Source organism: Pongo pygmaeus, chromosome 17 (genome assembly GCF_028885625.2).
Source record: "Pongo pygmaeus isolate AG05252 chromosome 17, NHGRI_mPonPyg2-v2.0_pri, whole genome shotgun sequence".
Taxonomy (NCBI): Eukaryota; Metazoa; Chordata; class Mammalia; order Primates; family Hominidae; genus Pongo; species Pongo pygmaeus.
Window position 1 is genome coordinate 52,718,281 of NC_072390.2, and position 21,235 is coordinate 52,739,515.

Below are 21,235 nucleotides of genomic sequence, written 5' to 3' on the forward strand. Positions count from 1 at the left end.
TCATTATAATAAAACTTTGTACTGTGTTTTGCAAAAATAACACTCCTGAATGGCTTTCCTCATGTGTTTTACAGTTCTCTAAAGAATAATCCCTGAATTACACATTTTGTCCCAGTGATACATATGGAGCATTGTCACCCCCTTTTTTGACCTAGTATATAATCTGGATAACACATCCAGATAAAATTAGAACACAAAAATATTAAAATATTTGCATATTCTGGATATAAAACATTCACAAACTACATCTGATATGTAAAAAATTACGATCGAGATGAGTGTATTTTAGAAATATGATGAGGGAACTTTAGAAATTAAAGTAATTCATTGCTTTAAGAGGCCAAAAGTGAAACTAATATGCTCATGTTAATTTATCATAATAGATGCAGAAAAGACATTCTATAAAATGCAACATTCATTTATAATAAAACCTATAAGCAAACTAGAAGTAGAAGGGAACTTCTTTTACCAAAGGTCACTCTAAGTAACTATAGTAATTATTATACTTAGTAGTGCAATATCAAAGGCTTTCTCTTTAAATTCTGGAACAATGCAAAATACCCTTTAGTACTGCTTTTTTTCTACATTGTTCGGAATTTTCTATGTGATGTAATTAAACAAGAAATTGAACAATTTATAAGGACAAGACAAATTGTCATAGCTCATATATAAAGAATTGAGTATCGGTCTTTGGTATTCTAGTTTTCTAATATACTGTGCTTATTTTTTAGTATTAAACTAACAGCATTTATTGTTTTAAACAATTCAGAGTATTAATTATTTACACATTGAATTAGTCCCAGGTAGTTATTTGGTATATCAAAATTTACAATCAAATAAGTTACTAAAAATAGCTCTGAATCACAACCGTCTTCTTTTAAACCATTTAAATATTTCTAAAATGTTTCATATATCATTTGTTCACACAGATTGCTCATCTGAATGGCCCCATCAGACCTGCTGCCCTCTGCCTTCAACTCAAGGCTTGAGAAACCTCATGGAGACCTCTGCTCTCTTGATGCCTCTGTCTCTGGATCTTGCTCCATCTGTGTTCCTGATTTCCTTTGTTCTTGAGATCTATAGATATCCTTCTCATCACTATCTTTCTCACTCATCCCACAGAACTTCTTTTGCTTCTTGCATAGGCAGATTTTTATACCTTAAATAACAAAGGGCTTAAGCATTGGGGATACAAAATCCAGAAAGACTTACAGTTTTACACTCATCCACATTTCTCTCCCCAAAGGAAAATAGCAGAACTGACAAATAGATTACATTCCTTGAATGACATAGGGTGGGAAGCTAAATAAAGGTGGAAATAGATTAGTATCTGAAAATACAGTCACAGTATAGCAGACACTGTCAGAACCTGTCATATCCCATGGACTCTCTCATTTCAAAGTACTCTGGCTATCTTTCAATTACCGATCTGATATCCATGTCTCTATAACCGAGGACTTTTCTGGAAGCTTGGAAGGTCATGCTTCCCATACCTGAAGGCCAGCAATGCTGGAAAATTAACCTAATCCCATCCCTGCAGCCTTCAATAACTCTTGAGCAGTGGTATAAAATAATCCCCAAAATAAAATATCAAAATTGTATAAGGGATTTAAATAAGACACAGTCTCATAATGTAAAATTAAAAATGCCTAGGATGCAATCCAAGTTTATTCAGCATCTGTAGAACCAGGAAAAATCTCAACTCTCACGGGATAAGATAACTAACAGATGCCAATGTAGAGATGATGCAAATATTGGAATTATGTAACAGAGACATTAATCAGTGATCATTAAAATGCCCTAAGCAGCAAGAAGTATTTTGAAAACAAATGATCAAGCATCAGCACAAAATACAGTAGCTATAGAACCAAATGACATATGTAGAATGAATAATTAAATTAAAAACAACAATAAAATGAATCCTCACTGGACTTTTAGTAGGAGAATGAAGATGACAGAGGAAATAATCAATTAAATTAAAGATAGATCAATAAAAGTTATCCAATTTATTTTATTTTATATTTATTTATTTGTTTATTTATTTATTTTGAGATGGAGTCTCCCTCTGTCGCCCAGGCTGGAGTACAGTGGTGTGATCTTGGCTCACTGCAACCTCCACCTCCCGGGTTCAAGCGATTCTTCTGCCTCAGCCTCCCGAGTGGCTGGGACTACAGGCTATTTTTTGTATTTTTAGTAGAGACGGGGTTTCACCGTGTTAGCCAGGTTGGTCTCAATCTCCTGACCTCGTGATCTGCCTGCCTCGGCCTCCTAAAATGCTGAGATTACAGGCGTGAGCCACCACGCCCAGCCAGAAGTTATCCAGTTTAAATCATAGAGAGAATAAAAATGATTTTAAAAATACAGACTCTGCATCCTGTGGGACAGTAACAACAGTTTTAACATTTATATCATTAGACTTCCAAAAAGAGAGGGAAAAGGGTGTGGGGCATAAAAATATTTAATAAAAAATAAAAGCAATGTCAAGACACACCAAAATCAAACTTCTGAAAATTAAGAGCCAAAGAAACATATCAAAAGCAGCAAAAACCACACAGAAAAAAACACACATTCCTTATATGAGAACAAAATTTTTTTGTATATATGCTCTGAAAGAATTGCTAAAGTTTTTCAGAAAAAAGAAAAATGATACTAAATGGAAACCCAAAACATTGGAAATCAAGAATGAGGGACAGAAATAATAAATATCCAGGTGAATATTGTGCATTTATTTTTTCTGAAATATTTAAAAATAGGTATTATGGTAGAGAATAAAATTTATAACATTGATTGGAAATGATATTTTTAATGGCTATGAATAGGACTGCACAAGTTGGTGTAGGCAAAAGTTGGTAGACTCTCTACATTCCACTTTCAATAGTAAAACATTGATTTAAAAAATATTGTACAAAGCTAATTAGGGACACCGTAGTGTCTAGAACAGTTAAAAATTAGAGTTGTAGTCAGAATAGAAAAACTAAGATGGCATTCTAAAGATATATAAATAAAGTAAGACAGTAAGGAAAAAATAAAGCTAAAAATAAATAGTAAAATTGTAGACCTAACTCCAAACATACCAATAATTACACTAAGTGATTTAGATATTCCTATCAGAAGACAGGGAGTGCCAGATTGAATTTAAAAACATGAACAAATTGTATTCTTTTTATAAGAAACTCTATGAAATTACAATTATTTAGGTAGGTGAAATGTAAAAGAATGGAAAAAAAGAGGAGCCATGAAAATAGTAATCAAAAAAGAGCTAAAGTTGCTATATTAATATTTGATGTATTATTTGGAGCAAAGAAAATTATCAGGTCCAAATAGGGATATTACATGATGCTAAAAGAGTAACTTCTACCAAAACATAGCAAAACTAATGTGCAGGCACTTAACAATACAGTTTCAAAATACATAAAGCAAAACCAAAGGAAGTATATAGACAGAAAAATCTAAAATTTATCATTGAAGACTTCAAGATGTCTATCTCAATAATATGTAGAACTATAAACAGAAAATCAGCAAGTTTATAAAAATAAAAAGATGTAAATCAACTGAATCTAATTGAGATTTATAAGATTTTTCACATAGCAACACAAAAGAAATAACATTCTTTTCAAGTACACATAATTGGGCATAACCTGGGCCATAAAATTCTACCAAACTTAAAAAACTAAAATTATACCAATTATGTTTTCTAAACATAATGAAATTAAACTAGACATTTAAAAAAGTGGAAGGATAACTAGAAAATATCCAAACACTTGGAAATTAAACATCATACTTATAAATAACTTATGAGTCAAACAGTCTCAAAGAAATTGGAAAATTTTATAAACGGAATGAAGATGAACATGTGGTGTATTAAAATATTTGGGATGCAGCTAAAGCAGTGCTTAAGAATAATTTTATAGAATTAAATGATTACATTAGAAAGGATAAAGTGCATCAAATCAATAATCTAAACTGCTAATGTAGAGTTAGAATAAAAATAAACAGAAGGCAAGCAGAAGAAGGAAGAAGATATTTAATGTGAGAATATATATCAATGGATTTGTAGAAAAAATAAAACAGAAAATTAATGATAACAAAAACTGAATTTTGGAGAATACAAATAAAATTGAGAAACTTCTTATAAGACTAGTAGAGAAAATAGAGAAAGTATAAAATTAACAATATAAAATTTTAGAAGTATATATTACTATACACATTAAAAAAGAATATGGAGATATCACAAACGTCTTTATGCACACACATTCAACAACTTCAATAAAATGGAGTAGTTCCTTAAAAAATAAAATCTACCAAAAGTTACTCAAGATGAAATGTACAACCCAAAGCATCTTGTGACTATAGAGGATACTGAATTCACAGATAAAAGCCTTCTGAAAAACAATCTACATCAACAGGAGTTCACTGGTTAATTCTATCAAATAGCTGAAGATCAATTTCACACAATCCCTTCCAGATAATAGAGGAAACATGTCCCAATTCATTTTATAAGGCCAGAATAATTGTGATTCCAAAATCAGATTGAAATAATACTGAAGAATAAACAACACACCACCATTTCTCATGAAGGCAGATGTAAAAATCTTCAACAAAATATTAGTGAATCTAATTCAGCAATAAATAAATTATCATATTTCATAAACTTCTAACCTTGATTCTGGAAATATCAGCTTGGTTCAATATTCAGAACAATTCATGTAATCCATTATATTAACAGTATGAAAAGAAAAACCATGTGGTCATATCAATTGATGCAGCAAAAGCATTTCACAGAATTCGACATGTATTCATGATGAAAATTATCAGCAAATTGAGAATAAAAGGAAATTTATCCACTTGGTAAAGGACATCTGCAAAAAACTAACAGTTAACATCATATTTAAGGATGTAAAATTGAATTATGTCCTCATAAGATCAGGAGCAAAGCATCGATATTCATTCTCAATAATCCTATTCACCATAATAGAAGTTCTGTTTATTACAATAAGCCTAGAAAATTTTTAAACATTTATTTTTTAATTTTTTATTTTTTTACATATTTTTTCTTATCACAAATGTCATGATTACCTAACTAGAACATCCCTAGCGTCTACAAAATAATACATCTAATAGTGTATTATAGTTCTATGCAATACATAGAACTAATGAGTTTAACAAGCTTTCAAGACACAAGATTTACAGAAAAATCAGTTGAATTTCTGTATACTAACAATAAACAGAAGCTGAAATTTAAAATAACTTCAAGAATTTAAATACTTAGATATAAATCTAATGAAACATGTATTGGGTCTGTATGCTGAAAGCGACAAAATGCTTGTTTAAGAAATCAAAGGAGGCCTAAAACAGTGAAAAGTCATACTGTGTTCATGAAAGGAAAGACTCAACATATTAAAGATGTTAATTCTTCCAAAATTTATTTCCAGATTTAAACAAATTTATTTCACTAGCACAGCAGGGTTTTTGGTAAATCTACACAAACTGCTTCTACAATTATATGAAAAGGCAGAGTAAATGGAAGAACCAAAACAATTCTGAAAAATGAAAACAAAATTGTAAGATACTACCAATTTTAAGATTAACTATAAAGCTATAGAAATCTAGATGGTGTAGTATTAATAAAGAGACATACCAATAATAAAGAGATAGACCAGGGAAAGAAAATGGAGAATCCAAAAAGAGATCCATGCATATATGGCCAAATTGTGTTTCCAATTTATTTTGGATACTAATGCAAAGGCAATTCAAAAGAGAAAGGAAAGTCTTTTTGTTAAGAAAACTTTATTGAGCTATGATTAAATATGTACAATTATTTCCATGTCAATGTATATAACTTGTTGAGTTTGGGGATAAGTATACATCTGTAAAACTATCACTAACATCAAGGCCATGTACATATCCATCACCTTCCAAAGTTTTCTTCTGCTCCCTTTTATCATTATTATCCTTAGTGTTCCTATTGTACTTAATAGTATAATTAAGTATTATTAAGAATACTTAACATCAGCAAATTTTAAGTATACAATACAGTATTGTTAGCTATAGGTTCCATACAGTATAGTACATCTTTAGAACTTATTTACCTTGTGTAACTGAGACTCTACAGAAGATGTCTGAGATGTTGTATGTACCCTTTGACCATCACATTTCCTCCCCTTTACCCTGGCAACCACCATTCTACTCTCTGCTTCTATGAGTTTGACTATTTTAGATTCCCCACATAAGTAATATTAACAGTCTTTGTCTTTCTGTATCTGACTTATTTCACTTAGCATAATATCCTCTAGGTCCATCCATATCATTGAAATGACATAATTTCCTTCTTTATTAAAGGCTGAATAATATTTCCGCATGTGTGTGTGTGCTATTTTTCTTTCATTTATCTCTGTTAATGGACATTTAGTTTGTCTCCATATCTTAGATATTGTGAATACTGTTGCAATGAACATGGGAGTACAGATATCTCTTCTAGATCCTGATTTAAATTGCTTGGCTATTCACCTAAAAGTAGGGTTGTTGGATTATATGGCAGTCCTAGGTTTAACTTTGATGAATTTCCCTAATGGCTTTCCATAGTGGCTATACCAACTTACATTTCCACCAACAGTGTACAATATCTCTCTTTTCTCCACATTCTTCCCATACTTGTTACATTTTGTTTGTTTTTAATTATACCACCCTAACAGGCATGAGGTGATATCTCATTGTGGTTTTGATTTCCATTTTCCTGATGATTAGTAATGTTGAGCGCTTTTTATATACCTGTTGGCCATTTGTGTGTCTTTTTGGAGAAATGTCTGTTTAGGTTCTTTGTCCATTTTTTAGTTGAGTCTTTTATATTTTTGCTGTATAGTGTTTGAGTTTCTTATGTATTTTTAATATCAATCCCCTACCATATATATGATTTGCAACATGTGAAAGAATGAAATTGCACCCTTATAGTACACCATACACAAAAATCAATTCAAAATGAATTAAAGACTTAAATGAAAGACCTGACACCATAAACCTTCTAGAAGAAAATATTGGTAAAAATGTCCTTGATCTTGGCAATACATTTTTGAATAGGAGACCAAAACCACATGCAACAAATCAATAAACAAACACATAGGATTACATCAAACTAAAAAAGCTTCTGCACAGCAAAGGAAAACAAAATTAAAAAAAAAAAAACAGCCTACGTAAAGAGTAGTCTTTTGAAAACATGATATTGTAACAATTGGACACCCATGAGCAGACATACACACGCACACACACACATGCACAGAAGTACCTTTGCCTTTTGCATTATCTTCACAATTTACACAAAAATAACACAAAATCAGACATAGGTTTATTTTATTTATTTATTTATTTATTTATTTTTTGAGATGGAGTCTCACTCTGTAGCCCAGGCTCTAGTGCAGTGGTGCAATCTTGGCTCACTGCAAGCTCTGCCTCCTGGGTTCATGCCATTCACCTGCCTCAGCTTCCGGAGTAGCTGGGACTACAGGCGCCCACCACCATGCCCGGCTAATTTTTTTGTATTTTTAGTAAAGATGGGGTTTCACCATGTTAGCCAGGATGGTCTCGATCTCCTGACCTTGTGATCCATCCACCTCGGCCTCCCAAAGTGCTGGGATTACAGGCGTGAGCCAATGCAGTCGGCCCAGACATAGGTTTAAATGCAAGATATAAAAATATGAAACAGTTTCAAGAAAATCAAGGATAAATCATTCATGACCTTGTTTGGGGCAAAGAGTTTTAACACATTCTAACAAAATAAATCATGTAATGAAAATTGTGAATTTTATGAAAATTAAAATCTTGTAATTCATGAAAGGCATTGTTATGGAAATTAAAAGACAGATTTCATGTCTTGCACAGTGAAAACATTGCTGAGGGAAATTAAAGGGAAATTAAAGTGGCTCTAATAAGTGGAAAGGTATTCTAAGATGAGTGATTGGAAGACTCTGTATTCTTAAGATGACATCTTTCCCCAAAGTATTCTATAGATTCAATGCAACCCCTGTCAAATTTCCAATACTCATTTTGCAAAAATTGATAAGCTGATCCTAAAATTTATGTGGAAAGGCATGGGTCCGTAATAGCTAAAACAGTTATGAAAAAGAATAAAGTTGGACGATTTGCATTTCCTAATTTCAAAACTTTCTGAAAAGTTAGTGTAATCAAGTGAGTGCAGAACTGGCTTAAATATAGAATTATACATCTATGAAATTGAGACTCTGGAAATAAACCCTTACTTTTATAGTCTATTGATTTTCATCAAAAGTGTGAAGTTGTCAAGGCAATTCAACAGAAAAAAATTAGGGTGTTTTATTTTTATTTTTGTTGTTTGTCTTTTTAACCAATAGTGATAGAATAATTAGATATCCACATGCAAAAAGATTAATTTTAACATTTACCTTACTCTACAAATAAACTCAAAATAAATCATAGGTACAAATATAAGGACTAAACTATAAAAATTTTTAAAAATACAGAAGAAAAAAATTCATGATATTGATTTAGGAAAAGGTTTCTCACATACAACAACAAAGACACAACTCATGAAAGAAAAACATCAATACATTGGACTTCATCAAAATTAAATACTTTTGTGTTTTGAAAAACATCATTAAGAAAATGAAAAGACAACCCATAGACTGGTAGAACACGTTTACAAATTTCATTTCTGATAAAGCACAGGTATTCATAATTAGAGAACCCAAAAAACTCAATAATCAGAAGACAAACAACTCAACTACAAATAGTTAAAATATTTGAATAGATATTTCTCCAAAGAAGTTATAGGAATGGCCAATAAGTGCATGAATGGATACTTATTGTCATTAGTTATTATGAAAATGTATATTAAAACCAAAGTGAGATAACACTCAAAATGCTTAATTAAAAAAATACAGAGACAGTACAACTGTTAGTAAAGATGTGGAGAAAGGGAAACACCCATACTTCACTGGTTTGGATGTAAAATGGTACAACCCTTTTCAAAAATAGTTTGGCAGCTCTAGAAAACTTTAAACATGGAGTTACCGCACACACAACAATTCTGTTCCTAAGTATCTACCAAAATGAAATGAAAGGTTTCTATTCCGATTTTTCATGCAAATGTTCATAGCAGCATTATTCATGGTATCCCCAAAGCAAAACAATCCAAATGTCCATCAACCAGAAAATGAAAAAAGAAATACAGGGTATTACAATGGGATACTATTTGGCAGTTAAAACAGAATAAAGTGCTGATACTTGCCACATAAATGAATCTCAAAAACATTATCCTAAGTGAAAGAATCCAGATGCAAAAGGCACATTGTACGATTCAATTTGTATGAAGTGTCCAGAATAGGCAAATCTGCAGAAACAGAAAGTAGCTTTGTGGTCATTTGGGTATAGCAGTGAAAATGAAAATTAGCTGTAAACGGTTTTAGAGATATATTGAAATGATGGAAATGTTCTAAAAGTAGATGTAGTCATGGTTGTACAATTACGGAAATTTTTTAAAATCCAGTAAATTGTAAAATTATGATGAATTTTATGGTAAGTAAGTGATACCTCAACAATTATGTTAAAGAAAAGGCCAGCTGGGCATGGTGGCTCATCCCTGCACTTTGGGAGGCCAAGGCAGGCAGATCACCTGAGGTTGGGAGTTCAAGACCAGCCTGACCAACATGGAGAAACCTCGTCTTTACTAAACACATAAAATTAGCCAGGTATGGTGGTGCAGGCCTGTAATCTACTCAGGAGGTTGAGGCAGGAGAATCGCTTGAACCTGGGAGGCGGAGGTTGTGGTGAGCCGAGATCGCACCATTGCACTCTAGCCTGGGCAACAACAGCCAGACTCCATCTCAAAAAGAAAAGAAAAGAAAAGAGAAAAGAAAAGAGAAAAGGCCAGATGTTGTGGTTCATGTCTGTAATCCCAGCTAGTTGGGAGGCTGAGGCAGGAGGATAACTTGAGCACAAGAGTTTGAGATTGCAGTGAGCTATAATCATGCCACAGTACTCCAGCCTGGTTGACAGAGGAGAACACGTCTCTAAATTAAATTAAATTAAATTAAATTAAGTTAAAATTATGTAAAAAATCTAGCTACCAACTGTGAGAAAATATTTGCTTTATATATCTGATAAAAGATTTGTATGCAGAATGTGGAAATAACTTCCAGACTCATAAATAAGAAAACAACACTATTGATAAACAGGCTGAAGGCTTTAGCAGACAATCCACCAAAGAAGATACACATATGGGAAATAAAGACATGAAGATAATGTCATAAGATGATACTGCTAATCATTAGGGAAGTACAAATTAAAGCAATTAAGAGATATCACCACACATCTATTAGAATGGCTTCAATAAAAGTTACCAACATTACAACATTTTGGTGAGGATGTGGAATGACTAAGAGGCTCATACATTGCTGGTTAGAAAGCAACATTCTAGAAAACTCTTTAGTGGCATTTTATAAAGTTAAACGCATTTTATGACCTAGTAATTCCACTCCTGGGCATTTACCCTAGAAAATAAAAGCAAATGGCCAGGCATGGTGGCTCACGCCTGTAATCCCAGCACTTTGGGAGGCCGAGGCTGGTGGATCACCTGAGGTCAGAAGTTCCAGACTAGCCTGGCCAACATGGTGAAAAACCATCTCCACTAAAAATACAAAAAAATAGCTGGATGTGGTGGTGCATGCCTATAATCCGAGCTATTAGGGAGGCTGAGGTGGGAGAATCACTTGAGCTGGGGAGGAGGAGTCTGCAGTGAGCTGAAATCACACCACTGCACTCCAGCCTGGGCAACAGAGCGAGACTCCATCTCAAAAAAAAAAAAAAATGCTCACACTAAAACCTGTACCTGCGTTATTCATAGCAGCATTATTTTTAATTGCCAAAAACTTGTAACAGCTAAATGCCCTTTAAATAGTGAATAGCTAAGCAAACTGGGAAACATCCATACAGTGGAATACTACTCAGTAATTAAAATAGAATAAGCTATTTACATGTGCACCAATTTGGATTCATCTAAAATGCATTATGCTGGTTGGATAAAAAATGTCTCAAAAGGTTATGTACTACATGATTGCATGATTGCATTTATATGACAATCCTTAAAAAAATTTCTTTTTCTTGGTATGTACTACATGATTGCATTTATATGAGAATCCTTTAAAAAAAGATTCTTTTTCTTGGAGACTGGGTCTTGCTGTGTCACCCACACTGGAGTCCAATGAGTGATTATAGCTCACTGAAGTCTCAAACTCCTGGGTTCAAGCCATCCTCCTGCTTCAGCCTCCTGAGTAGTTGGGACTACAGGTATAAACCACTGTGAGTGGCTCTATAATCTCCTTGAAAATACAAAGATATAGTGATGGAGAACACATCTATAGTTGCCAGGTGATATGGTTTAGCTCTGTGTCCCCACCCAAATCTCATATCAAATTATAATTCGACAGATTTCCCCCTTGCTGTTCTCATGATAGTGAGTGAGTTCTTATGAGATCTGATTGTTTAAAAGTGTATTGCACTTCTCCCTTTGCTCTCTCTCTCCTGCTCTGCCATGGTAAGATGTGATTGCCCCGCCTTCCACCGTGATTGTAAGTTTCCTGAGGCCTCCAAGCCATGCTTTCTGTACAGCCAGTGGAACTGTGAGTCAATTAAGCCTCTTTTCTTCATAAATTACCCAGTCTCAGGTAGTTATTTATAGCAGTGTGAGAATGGATTAATACACCAGGGATAAGGAGAATGACTACAAAAGGACAACACCAGGAAGTTTTTTGACTTGATGGAACTATTGCATATACCTATTGTGGTTGTTATAGTATATGTATTTATATTCAGAACTGTACACCAAAAAGTCAATTTTACTGTATATGAATTGAAAACATATAGTAAAAATAATGTGGAAAGTAGATCATCATGGTACACATGATAATTGTGATAAGGGGATAAATAAGATGCTCTGAGGCCCAAAGTGTACTCTGTGACTGTCCATTTAGATATTTGAGAGGTGATATTGTATAAATGAATGGGAAGTTTTAACTTGAATGAAGCCTATACTTACTAGTCTGTCTTCCATAGAAAAATTCACTTTCCTTCTCTGGTAATAAATTTCCTCGAATATAAGGAAATATATTTTCTTTATATTCATTATATTTCCTTATATTCAAGGAAGTTCCTGAATATCCTTGGGGAATATCTTTTCCTGGGGGAATTCAGGAGAAAAAAAAAAACATGTCCAGCTCTGCTCTTCTCTGGTAATATAATTTTACTCTTAATCTAGATCAAGGATAGGGCCATTCACACTGGGTGCTGCTATTCACACAGTGCAAATATCTCTGTTTTCATTTTTTCTCTAATGCCTATTTTAACATCCAGTTAAAACAGACACTTGGCAACACCAACCCTCAGAGCCCCTTCTCCTCTTCTTTGTTACTAGTAAAGACTTCATAATCCAGACCTGTTATTTACTAACAATTTCTTAATCCCATGTACCCTACATAAAAACGTAAACAAAATTAAACACTGTATATTGCATCTAAACTCTCTAATATCCTTTCAGAATTCTGACTAATATGATAAATTAAGATATCAGATAATTTAATGACTGGCCCTGGCTTTTCACGCCACAGAGATAGTATGCCTAATAGGCTGAAGGATTGTAATCCAGATGCATCTGATACTCCCAACTTGGGAGAATATGCCAAACATCATTAGTCATTTGTTGGTCAGGAGCAAGGGTTTCCAGTAGGTTTTCCTGATGAAAGTGCCTTATGAAATAACTTCAACACTCACAAAGATTATTTTGGCTTTTGTGTGGAATTCCCTCTTTGCTCAAATTTTCACAAACTTAGGTTTTCATTTTTTCTCTAATGCCTATTTTAACTTCCAGTTAAAACAAACACTCACACTTATGTTCACTTGGAACCCTTATGACATAGACTGTAATCTCCCTTAGGGCAACGAGCATGGCTATTTTATACCAGCACATATTCTGTGTTGTTTCAAAGTAGCTAGTTAGTAAATATTTGTTGAATACATGAGTGAATGGGTAGTTGCAAGGCAGCTCTTCTAGGAGCCCATGTCCAGATTAATCTCTATCTTCTGTTCCCTCTACTGCACTGAGAAGCTGTGTATCTGATTTGACATTTAATTGCGCTATACTGCAACCCGTGTGTCTGAGAGCCTTAGTTTTCACAATGGAGTTATAAATTATTTGAAGGCCGAGAATTTGACATAACACTCCTTCTTTGCCTTTTATAACCTTCTTATTAGTCGTAATTAACTACAACCCGTAAATAAAAAGACAACCCTGTGCCTCATTAGGCGATGGATAAAAGAATGCCATCCCAATGCCCCTGTGATCCAGCATCACTGTAACAAGGTGACCCCTCCCATTTTAATTGTATGCATGGATACTGGTAACTAGTCTTGGCCCTAATCCCTATAACGAAGCCTGAACTTTGAATTCTAATTTCAGCAACCAAGCTCCTATTTGGACTGACCAGGGTGACCATTATTCCATTCATGGTGTACTTCTGCTTGCTAGGCACCCGTAACATCTGCTGGTTATTCTCATTGAGGCCTTCCACTCACTCAGGATATCAGCTCCTTATCCTCCTGAATTTTCCTCCAGTTTCCTGTATCTCAGAACCCCCTTAACCCTTTCATGTTCCTCTGTCTGATCGAGAGAAATCTATTGCTCCCTCAGTCTGACAGGTCATCAGATTCCTAAGTTAGACCCTCCTTTTGTGTCTTTCACAGCTCTTATAAGAGGACTAGATGCATGGTAGTCCTAATTACAATACTTGTTGCTGGAGAATTACTATTTTTAAACTCGACATTTGTCTTTGCTTTTTTCTTTTGTCTTTAAAAGTCTTCAAATAAACCAGCAAAATTCAGAGACCCCATCCTCTTCCTTCAGCAGTCCTGTATTTCAGGGTCATTTCCAGGGCATGTGAGTCATCCTAAAATCTAGAAGTATGAGTGCCAAAGAACACAAAATGGAAAGACATATATGTAAGCTAGAGAGTGAGTTCTGCAGCTCAAAATGATGTCTTTGAATTCTGCAAAAAAAAAAAAAAAAAAAAAGAAAAAGAAAAAAACACACCACTCTGACCCTGAAGCAACAATTTTCTCTCCAACATAAAGAGTTCTGTGATTAGAATTGTCCTGATTTGCTGAAAGCACCTTTTTCAAAAGATTTTGGCGTGCCTCATATTTAAGCATTATTCATGTTAGCAGAGAAATTAAATTCCTCAAATCCTATTTAAGGCAGGGGATGGGCAAAAGGAGAGAAGGGTGATTTACCCACTGATGCTAAAGTAGAAAACAGAGCATGACTTGCAGCTGTTCAGCTCTGTCTTAAACAAGAAAACAAACCTCCTAACCAGCCACTACCAAACACCTTTTACTTGGTTCCCATGGCAACACCTTTATCCTCTGGTGCCCACAATGTCTCTAATGCCTCTGACTAGTTGGATTCATTGGCACCTGCTCCTCTTGCCAGCTCTTGTCAAAACTTATTAGAATGAGAATCTTTTTCGATAGCACTAGTGAGAGAAGAAAGCAAACACATTTACTTCACCCGAGATCTCTTTCAACTCTCAGTCAAGCCAGCATCTTAGACTTCCTAAGAAGGAGGGTATTCGCCTGGGCTCACTGTGTCCTGCTGCGGACATGCTCATACTGACATGCGTGCTGAAGCAGTGACCCAGCAGGGCGTGCGCCTCTGAAAAGCTGTCATTGCCCGGGTCTTTTGTTCTATTCGATGATACCTAGATTTCTGATGCTTTGCAAGGGAAGGAAAGAGTTAGTCCAAGGAGCAGGTGTTCTGGTCCTTGAGGTACCATCAGCCAATGGGAGCAGCCGCTGGTGATGTAATGCTCTTAACTCCTTCAGCCTTGAGGACTTGAGGGTGGGGATTTGTGGGGGTTTGAATTTTCTCTGGCCTATATTGAACTAGATTTTTCTCTCCAGCTATTTATGTCCTGTCACTTAAAGTTTAGGTTTTCTTAAGAATACGAGGATGCCGCTTTTAAGACAGGATTCAGAGCAGAGCCAGACAAGCCGGATAAAACAGCAAGTGTGACAGCAAACTTTTTGCCTATAATCCAGTGTTGTGGTTTTATGTAGCTTCCTGAGAGTTTCAAGTGATTCCTCTCCTCTGTCAACCTAAGCTGACCCCAACTTGAAGCAGCATAGATTCCTTGACATGTCTCCATCCTTTCATCTCATCAATTCAGCCCACAATCACCTGTTAGTATCTCTGAGGCTGACATGGAGCCAGATCACTCCAGAGTTCTAGAGTGACCAATAATCCTAGTTTTCCCATGACTGAAAGTTTCCCAAAAAAAACACATCCAGTACTAAACCCAGAAACTTTCACACAAACCAGTTCAATTAGTAACCCAAAGAAGAGCATATAACAAATGTTTGAGGGGAAAAAAAATGAATATGTTAGAATAAACTTTATTTAATAGAAAAATTCGGGGTGGAACAAAGACATGTAGTGCCCTCTGAGGCTAATGATTTGGTTCCTTTCAAAACCTATGATTGCAAATATGTGTTCAATATTTGTTTACTGGTGATAGAAACAAACTGACTTTCTGTTCATTAAGGTAACGTATCTCTCTCTCTCTCTCTCTCTCTTTTTTTTTCAGACAAAGTTTCACTCTTGTTGCCCAGGCTAGAGTGCAATGGCGTGATCTCGGCTCACTGCAACCTCTGCCTCCCGGGTTCAAGCAATTTTCCTGCCTCAGCCTCCTGAGTAGCTGGGATTACAAGCATGCACCACCACGCCCAGCTAATTTTGTATTTATTAGTAGAGATGGGGTTTCTCCATGTTAGTCAGACTGGTTTCAAACTCTTGACCTCAGGTGATCCACCTGCCTTGGCCTCCCAAAGGGCTGGGATTACAGGCGTGAGACACCACGCCCGGCATGTATATCTCTTTTTAAAGATTTGTAGTTCTTACACTTACTGCCCTCTTGTCTTTTGATTTGCACTATCTAAAGTAAATTTTAACTTTGAAAAGAAAATTAGTGAATACTGGTTAATTTACTGAAGATTTCATTGGGCAAATAGAAAAAGGGGTTTACACTGCATTTCATTGAAAAATAAAATTAGATATAAAATATTGCCTGAGTTTCTTTTCTTGCTCATGGAGTAACTAGGTCTCTTGTACTCTTCTTTCCAGAGATTATCAGGATCGCCACCTGCCTAAGATTAGTACACTCATTTCTCTTTTACTTGTTTGAAATAATTAGCTTTTTCATTGCTTCCTTCCCCAAACTTACGTAACTGTACACACTAAGTATATTTAAGAATGTGAAAGACATTTAAGAATGTGAAAGACATTCAGGATGTAGATTTTGTTTGTACTCAGCAAACATAAGATCTGCCAGTAGCTAGGACTCAACACTTTTAGCAGAAATGCACGGAATTACATTCAGGATAATAGCATGTTCCTTGCCGGGCACAGTGGAGTGTGCCTGTAGTCCTAGCTACTTGAGAGGCTGAGACAGGAGGATTGTTTGAGCCCAAGAGTTACAGGCCAGCCAGGCAACACAGGGAGACATCATCTAAAAACAAATAGTGTATTCCTTGATTAAACAGTAGTAGGAACAATTTATATCTACTTCCACCTCCCCCAGCCACACACACACAAACTTGTGTCTAGAAACCTGAACTAACTAGCCACATAGTTCCTATTTATCCCAGTCATGATTGAATGCACTACCATAGGTGATCCAGGCAGCTGGCTGGTTGGCTCTCTCCAATAACTGGGTCTGAGCAGGTCCTATATTCTCAGACAACTTATAATTTGCTCTGGAGTCAGTGCACATATATGTTGTGGCTGAAGGATTGTACATGTTGATATGTGGACTTAACATGAGCAGTAGCAATAATGATACTTAATGGAAGGTCTGATGTAAATGAGAAGATTACTGAGGGCTCTAGAGGTAAGAGAATTCATGGAAGATGACTAACTAAAACAAAGCCTTCTCAATTTTCAAAGCTCAGTTAAACTTTGTAAAAGTCATTAAGCTGTACACTAATAATACACTAATAATATATCTATTCTTTTGTATATATGCCATACTTTAATAGTTAAAAAACTTTGTACATATTAAAAAATTTAAATGATATAATTTTACAATATATCTATTACAATAAGCAGCAATCCTTTGCTCCACACCAATTCCACTTTTATTTTAGTTATTACTCCCTTTTTTTTTCCAGACAGAGTCTTGCTCTGCCACGCAGCTTGGAGTGCAGTGGTACAATCACAGCTCACTACGGCCTTGACCTCCTGGGCTCAAGTCATTCTCCCACCTCAGCTTCCCTGGTAGCTGGGTCTACAGGTGCACACCTGGCTAATTGTATTTTTTTTTTGTAGAGATGGGGTCTTACTATGGCGCCCAGGCTGGTCTTGAACTCCTGGCCTCAAGTGATCCTCCCCACTTGTCCTCTCAAATTGTTGGGATTACAAGCATGAGCCACTGCACCTGGCATAGTTATTTCTTTAGCTGTTTAATATTGTGTTCCTAAATAACGATTTATACTCCTATATCCTAATTTTAAAAATTACTTTCTCCTGACTTCCTACTTTATAATGTCAAGATTTATCGCTCAAACCACCACAATCACTAACACACACACACACAGATTGTCTTTTTGGGGTGCCATATTTTCTTCCTTGAGTAAACAGTTGTGATGTTTTTAATTTTTTTAAATTATTATTCATCTGTGCCTGAACTCTCTCAGAAATATGAAACATTTTTAAATTCAGTCTCATCGGGAGTGATTTGTCAAATAAAAAGGCAGCACCACATGTTCCTTAGGAACTTCCTTTCCGGAACCCAGTGTTAAACTGATGTGCTCTGAAATGACTGTTTTGCGGACCAGCCTCACAGCTCTTCCTGAGATCCCTGACATTACTACCATCAGAATATTCTCCTTAGTTGGGAAGAAATTGGTATCTTGGTAACATCCAGACTTCTACATTATAAAAATGGTATAATCTACAATGATTTAGGTTTTATGTAAAAATGATTTTCTTACATTAGTGTTTTATAGTTTTCAGCATACAGATATTTCATATACCTCATAATATTTATACCTAATATTTTATAGCTCATGATTTTTGGAGCTGTAATGAATGGTCTTGTTCAATTAGTTTTAAGTTTTAATTGTTCATTGCTAGTATATAGAAATAAAATAGACTTTTCTGCATTAACTTTGGAACCCATGACCTTGCTAAGCTCAATTATTTGTTTTATTAGCTTGTTGTATGTCTTTAAGAATTTTCTAAAATTCTAAATATATATGTTTTGTTTTGCTTTTTTTCAATCTATAGGACAATGATTTTTCTTCCTTTCTTATTAAGCTCACTAGGACTTCTAGTAGGATGTTTAACAGGAGTGATAAGAAGAGTAATGAACATTTTATCTCCTTCCTAATCTTAGGTGACAAGAGTTCAGTCTCTTGGTGGGGCGCTGTGGCTCACACCTGTAATCCCAGCACTTTGGGAGGCTGAGGCGGGTGGATCACGAGGTCAGGAGATTGAGACCATCCTGGTCAATGTGGTAAAACCCTATCTTTACTAAAAATACAAAAATTAGCTGGGCATGGTGGTGGGTGCCTGTAATCCCAGCTACTCGGGAGGCTCAGGCAGGAGGATCGCTTGAACCAGGAGGCGGAGGTTGCAGTGAACTGACATCGTGCCACTGCACTCTAGCTTGGCAACAGAGCAAGACTCCGTCTCAAAAAAAAAAAAAAAAGTTCAGTCTCTCACCATTAAGTATGATCCCACTGTTTTGTTTTGCTTAGGTGTCATGTATTACCTTATTTTTCATTTTGAGGACATTATTTAAAATAGTTTCCTTGACATTTTTTCCATTTTTTTGTGTTCTCTTTCTAAAGCTCTAAATAAATACAGACTCTCTAGTATTAGTTATCTTTTTTGTTGTTTCTTTTCAACAGCTTTATTGAGACGTAATTTTAAAACACAAAATTCACACATTTTATGTTTAATGATGTTTGCTAAATTTACAGGGTTTTACAACCATCATCATAATTCAATATTAGAACATTTTCATCATACCAAAAAGAACCTTCATACTGCATTGCAGTCAATCTTGATTCCCACTCCTGGATTCAGTCAACTACTACGTGGATATCTAATAGTATCAGCACAATTGATGGAAAAGATAAATATCTTTTTCCCTATTGAACTATTGGATCATATTTGTCAAAAACCAATTGACCATCCAGAGTTTAGAGTACATAAATAATTATTATTTATGTACTTATTATTTGCATAATTATTTAGCTACTCTAAACTGTGTTCCATTACCTATATATACTCTCATGGAAATTATTGCATTGTCTTAATTATTATTGCTTTTTTTTTTGTTTTTGAGACGGAGTCTTGCTCTGTCGCACAGGCTGGAGCGCAGTGGCGCGATCTCGGCTCACTGCAAGCTCTGCCTCCAGGGTGCATGCCATTTTCCTGCCTCAGCCTCCTGAGTAGCTGGTACTACAGGTGCCTGCCACCATGCTCAGGTAATTTTTTGTATTTTTAGTAGAGATGGGGTTTCACTGTGTTAGCCAGGATGGTCTTGATCTCCTGATCTCGTGATCCTCCTGCCTCGGCCTCCCAAAGTGCTGGGATTACAGGCGTGAGCCACCTATTATTGCTTTATAGTAAGTTTTGAAAACAATAAAGCCTTTCTACTTATTTTTTTTAAGTTTTTTTTTGGTGATTATTGGTGCTTTGCATTTACATATGTATTTTGGCATCAGCTTGTTAAGTTCAGCAAAATATATCTGCTAGGATCTTGATAGAGTTGTGTTAGATCTACAAAACTGCAGTTATTCAGATCACTGTTCCCATAGTTAACATATCAGTACTTGATGACTACTCTCAAGGTATTATTTTTATATTTAGTTTTAATAAACTTAACTACTATGTGTTTGATATGGATTATTTTTAGTTCATAATAGTTTGAAATCACTGAGTTTCTTAGGCTGCATGTTTATGTGTTTCTCAAAATTTGGGAAGTTTTTAAACTACTATATATTAAAATATTTTATCAGCTGAAAAACTTTCTTTTCTCCTTCTTTGATTACAATTACCTTTATGTTAGACATTTTTTTTAATGCCCAGGTCTTTGTTTTTTTAAATTCATTTTATTTCTGCCATTAAAATGGGATCATTTCTCTTGATCTATCTTCAAATTAGCATATTCTTTTCTCTGTCATTTCTATTCTTCTATTTAGCCCACTAAGTATTTTATTTTAGCTACTAGATTCTTTATTCTAAAGTTTTCTTTTGCTCTTTTTTATGTCTTCTGTTTCTTGTCTAAGATGTTCTACTTTTTTCTATTTTTTTCAAGCATGTTTACAATTGCATGTTAGAAAATTTTGATGGCTGTTTTATCATTTTCGTTAATAATTTTAATCTCTATTTCACCTCTGGGTTAATATCTATTGATTGTGTTTTCTCACTTAAGTTGAGATTTTCCAGTTCTTGATATGAATAGTAAATTTAGATTTTATTTGGATTTATATGGATATTTTTAGTATTACATATGAGACTCTGTTTTCTATTTTAATTTTATATTTTAGCAGGCATTCTGCATGTTTTGGGTCAGTTTTGTGGAATGTGGTTTTTCAATTTGGTTTTTGAAGCCTTGCAGTGCTATTCTAATCTTTTCTATTTGGTGATATCCAGAGGCTCATCTGAAACCTGGAGATTATACCATGCTGTAGTCCTGCTCTCAAAATTCTTGCAACTCCACACACTTTATCATTGAGAACAGGTAGAGTGCTCTCTCTTTTCTGTCACTTGCTTATTTCTAAAAAGAGGTGAACACTATGACTTTATCTCCCCATTTTGAGAGGGGAAGAGGTATCATCTCTGTTGGCCTTAGTGTAGGTGGTGATTGACAAGCTCTGACCTAGGATCTCTGAAGCACTAGGTGGAATAAGAGTGGGCCATCTCTCTTTCTGTTCTGATCTGTGGACAGCTCTATCATGCTCATTGGGATATATAGCAAGGGTTCACAAACTATGGCCTGTAGGCCAAATATGACCCACTCTCTAGTTTTGTAATAAAGTTTTATTGAAACACAGTCATGCTTTATGCTACAAAGGCAGAATTGAGTAGTTCTAACAAACTACATGACCAGCAAATATAAAACTATCTGGCTTCTGATGAAAAACATTTGCT